This window comes from Triticum dicoccoides, chromosome 4A (genome assembly GCF_002162155.2).
Source record: "Triticum dicoccoides isolate Atlit2015 ecotype Zavitan chromosome 4A, WEW_v2.0, whole genome shotgun sequence".
Lineage (NCBI taxonomy): Eukaryota > Viridiplantae > Streptophyta > Magnoliopsida > Poales > Poaceae > Triticum > Triticum dicoccoides.
The window spans coordinates 286,559,552-286,564,798 of NC_041386.1; the positions used below are offsets into that span (position 1 = coordinate 286,559,552).

A 5,247-nucleotide genomic window follows, 5' to 3' on the forward strand; every position below is an offset into this window, starting at 1 on the left:
GTGATTCTTACCCAGACTAGCTTTGCCATTCATTTATGCTATTTGGAATCATGATCATCCATAATGAATAAACCATTCTTCTACTTCTAAACTTGATGGTTTAGAAGCAAGAACTGATGCTGATATTCAAGTGCTCTGCTTCTGCTCTGACATGTCACAGTTATGTATGTAAGTGGTCTACTAACGAAAGTTCATTGGTGACAAACTGACACTGATATTAAGATCATAATATGGCCAATAAAGCTTAGAAAAAAAACGTGGATGAAACTTTCAAAACATAGAATCCACAATTATATGCATACCTTTGGAAAGCAGGCTCTGCACTATATGAAATTGTTCTGTACTTTAAGGTTTCAGGCTAATTCTAATGAACTACAAGCTGAAAGTGTCAAACAAATATTGTGACATCTATGCTGACCTAACAACACATACACGACCAGAACTTTACATATTCTGTGTGACAGTAGTGCGGCATCGTCCTTTTCATTCATCATCCTTTTTTGTTAGCCATGTGTTAATTGTCCTACTTAATTTCTAACTCATCATATTGCTCTTGATTTTTAGTCATGCTTCGAGCTTTGGTCTGTGCATCTACATGAAGAAAGCATGTCTTGGCTAAAGGTAAAATTGAAACTTGTAGGTGATCAAATCATATGCTTTGGTCTGTATAAGAGTGTAAATTAAGGATTACAAATTTCTTGGCACTAGATTTTGACCTGGCCTGAAGTTCAGATTTTTTGAAGTTGATATATATCTTCTGTAGATCTTTTATTTTTCCTTTGGGTTTGGGGCCAGTATATACAGATTGAAAGTATCATTTTTTTAGAAAAATAAGATTTTGTTCTTCTATTTCACCATAATTCATGTTTACATAGTTTTGAGAGGCACTTAACTTAAGTTTCCTCTTCAACTGACTAATTGTCAAGAAAGGAGATCAAAAGAATATTTCGGCGTGTAAGGAGACACAACGCTTGCATGCGAGGGAAGCTGCAACAGGGATGATCAGTTTGTCGCTACATGAATGGAGACCACATGCCATGATGTTTGACACACAATTCTTAATTAGAGAAAAAATTAAATTACTTGTTTTTATTCCGTGCAAGGTATGCATGCATGCCACACACATATATCAGTTGTTGCAAGTTGAGATCATCCGCCAATTATCTTAAAAGTCAATCTGCCAACTTAATTAATCAGTCATGTCGAATTGTTGCCAACTTAATTAATCAATCATGTCGATTTTTAGACGCGGTGACTAGAAGATGCAAAATTCCTGTTTAGTTGATTTTTAGTAGAAGGTTTTGTGCCAATGTAGAACAAAATCTGATTTGATTGGTGTTATATATTGATAGGACTAATTAAGCTGCGTGCATGCTGAATGCCCGTCCTGATGTTTCCTACTGTTGAGATTACGCTTTTGGCTCAAGGGGCATCACAGGTGGTGCACGCCTCCTCCCCTTCATAGTGGTGGCGGATCGGCACGAACTTGTGGGGATGGAACTAGGACGGAGAGTGGGGCGCTTGGCGGTCCGTGGGGAAATACGGTGTGAAGAAGAGAGGGCGCCATGGTGAAGGAGAGGTGGACATCATCCGGTTTTAAAGGAGGGGGCTCTAATGAGAAATGTCCCACTACAGCGGGAAACCTAGCAGGAATGAAAGGGTCTGGCAAGAAAAGGAAAGGGTTCATCTTGGGCAGGGCTTTTGTGTTGGGCCCTCTCTCCTTCGTGATGGATAGTCTGGATAACCACATTCTACACCACACATATGGTCTGGGTTTGGGTGAGCCGTACTATCCGCATTTTGGGGAGCATGCTGGACGCCCGTTTGATGTCCGAACACGCCCGAAGGCATTTAGGGAATATAAAGAGAAGAAGGCATAGCCCATGTGTAGTTTGGAGGCAAACAAAGCATCATTCAATACAGTCACTAAATGAGGATGTGGTGGAACAAATGTTTCCTGGCTGAGTCCTTTCTCTTATTTAATCTTTAATTCTTTTTTCTTATTATTTTGTACTAACGTGAGGCGCCTTATGAATCACCATTAGTTGTTGGTGTTCCAAATATATTAGAGAGCAACACAACGACTGAAAAGCCATAGACATAGTCAAAGGGCAGTGAATTGAAAGATGAATGATGTAGGGATGTAGAAGGTGACCGATAACAACTTGATGGAAAGGTCTGCTAGAGGGGTGAATGGTGTTTGTTGAAAAGAGAAAGGAAGATGCTTGTGTTTGTTGTCCCATGGAATATCACACACAATATGCGCATTCATGGACAAAAACTCAAGCAATATTTACATTCATTTGTTGGCCCGTGGCAACGCACGGATTTTTTTCGTCCCACCTTCTCTGGGTTGTTTTCGTCCTCCCTCCCACCTCTCAATTTTCCCGTAGTAGCGATCCCACCTCCCAGTTTTGTCGGTTTTTTTCGTTGGTTTTTTTCGTTTGGTTTATTTTCGTCTCATCACTCACCACCCTTCCCACCTTAATTTTTTCTTCTTCCCACTTAAAACCGAATCATGTCCGATCCTCCTTCCATTTATTCGTGCTTGCTTTGGCAAGTATCGATTCAATTCAATCATGTAAATATTTTGGCAAGTTCTGATTCAATAAATCGAGAGCAATCAGCGTAGCCGGATTCGGTAATTAGTAATTGAAATCGTAGGCAAGAGATCTCCTCGTCCATCAGTGTTAACTTCCTTTTTTTTGACAATATGAGTCCCATCTTCCTAGCGCCAAAGTATAATATATGGAAACAAACTCAACGAATTATAACAGTGATTAACCCGATTATTACATACCAAACATCAGGTACGTCATTAATTCGCTTCCTTCCCTTCCCTTCGTCCCTCAATCCCACGCTCATGGTGCTGTAGTGGCGGAGTTGCCAATGGCAACGAGGACAACCCGTGGCAGCCCCCATCCTACTCCCTCACTTCCTCCAAATTCCTCGACCCCTACCATCTTGATCCCGTTCACGCTCTGATCCGAAGGCCGATGCAGCTCTGGCCGATTGACAATGTAGGTTTGGGATCGTTCCTTTCAGCGCCCACTCTTGGAAGAATCGGCAGCGTGCCATGCAGATCGAACCCGACCGAGATCACGGGTTGCTTGCACAGGGCTCGTCGAGATTGCTATTCTGAACTTTTTTGTGAACAAAATGAAGAGTGGGATAGGATCTGCACTTGTGCTAATATAAAATATACTTGTGTACTTGCAGGTTTTGTTTTAAAAATCCAATTGTTGTTTATCTTTTGTCGCTGAAAAATGATTACTAATTATGACATTGATTTTATTTCTTCTGGATGTTGTATATTCTTGGATTGAAGGGACTCCCTGACAAGGTGAAAGATCAGGTTACATCTGCATGTCGTTCTATACTTGTTTACCTGATTATTTGATGCATAATTTCACATGGGTAAACTAAAAATATTTAGCCTGGTTTAGATGATGCAACCCAAATTTTGGCATTGGTCGTAATTTGGTAGTTCTTCAGGTGAGTGACACATTCATTTGGAGAAGCACTAGCTGGAATCAGACACCTATTTTTTTTAATGTTTCCTGCTTATTATAAGTTAATGTGGCCCCGTTGCAACGCACGGGCGTTCTTCTAGTGACTAATAGTTGTTCACATTTTATTCATGGCGCATTCCGTAAACTACTTTCTAAATATGATGTCAATCATAGAATTGCATCTCCCTATCACCTCAATCTAGTGGTCAAGTTGAATTGAGAAATAGAGAAATAAAGTTAATTTTGCAAAAGATCATCAATAGATCTAGAAAGAATTGGTCTAAGAAACTTGACGATACATTATTGGCTTATAGAACTGCTTATAAAAATCCTATGGGTATGTCTCCTTATAAAATGGTCTATGGAGAAGCATGTCATTTACCTCTTGAGTTAGAACATAAAGCATATTGGGCAATTAAAGAACTCAATTATGATTTCAAACTTCCCAGTGAGAAGAGGTTATTTGATATTAGCTCGCTAGATGAATGGAGAACCCAAGCTTATGAAAATGCCAAATTGTTTAAAGAAAAGGTTAAAAGATGGTATGATAAAATAATTCCAAAATGGGAATTCAAAGTGGGTGAGTATGTTCTATTGTACAATTCTTGCTTTAGATATTTTGAAGGAAAAGTTCTCTCTAAGTGGGAAGGACCATACATCTTCGAGGAAGTTTGTCGCTTTGGAGCTATTAAGATCAACAACTCAGAAGGCACTAATCCGAGCGTTGTCAATGGACAAAGAATTAAGCATTATATCTCAGGTATTCCTATTAATGTTCAAACTAACATTATTCAAATCATGACACCGGAGGAAAACATAAGAGAGACCTTCCAGAACACTACAACACCCTGAAAAGGAAGAGGTATGTGATACGGTAAGTGAATCGACTATTCCATAAAAATACTTTCTGTCAGTTTTGGAATATTAGAAAAATACAAAAATAAGAAAGAATCGAGGGGACCCACGACGTGCACACGAGGCACCAGGGCACACCCACCCCCCTAGGCGCACCCTAGTGATTTGTGAGCCGCTCGTGAGTCTTCTCGACTCCGTTTTCTTCTGGAATACTTGTTTTGCAAGATAAAAAATCTTTATATATACTCCCGGACGTCTTGACCACCACATCACAGAGATATCCTCTGTTCTTGCTTCATGCTATTTTTCTAACAGATCTGAAAGTATGTCGTCTCAAGACTCAGATGGAGAGAGCTTTGTATCACACTATGATGCAAATCCAAGGATCTATGGGGATATAGATCCCTATGGATGGTCCATGGAGGAGGAGCAAGATGTCAACTTGAAGGGAACGAAAGACGCGAGCTCGGATGAAGACGACGCCCCTCTACCTCAACCGGGAGATATGCATGTGGAGTTCAAGAAGTCGAGTCTCCCAAACATAGTAAACAAATCTAAGGTCCAATTTATCCCTTTTCATCTTCTACCGGAAAAAAGAACGCATTGTGTGAGAAGATAGTGGAGCTTGAGCAAAAATTAGCAAGTTGAAGGAAGGAAACTGTGTTCTCAAGCTGAAACTAAAGGACAAGCCCACCACCTCATCCGCACCATCATCGTCGAAGAAAGAAACTTGAGCACGCGGGTATGGGCACTCCCCTTGGCTTGTGCCAAGCTTGGGGGAGGTGCCCCGGTATCATCTCACAATCACTTTTATTATCTTTACCTATTTTTAGTTTGATCTTTAGTTATTCCGTGATTTAGTTGAATAAAAGTTTAGTAT

General features: G+C 40.2%; 1 long non-coding RNA gene across 2 annotated transcripts; it reads left to right on the forward strand.

Annotated features, from left to right (window-relative positions):
- Positions 1-16: 16 nt before the first annotated feature.
- Positions 17-2,240, forward strand: LOC119285794. Of its 2 annotated transcripts, none has more exons than XR_005139848.1 (2): positions 17-621; positions 927-2,240. It is a non-coding gene; the product is annotated as an uncharacterized LOC119285794 (long non-coding RNA). The 2 variants fall into 2 exon arrangements; XR_005139849.1 differs by having other exon boundaries at positions 1,353-2,240.
- Positions 2,241-5,247: the final 3,007 nt, after the last annotated feature.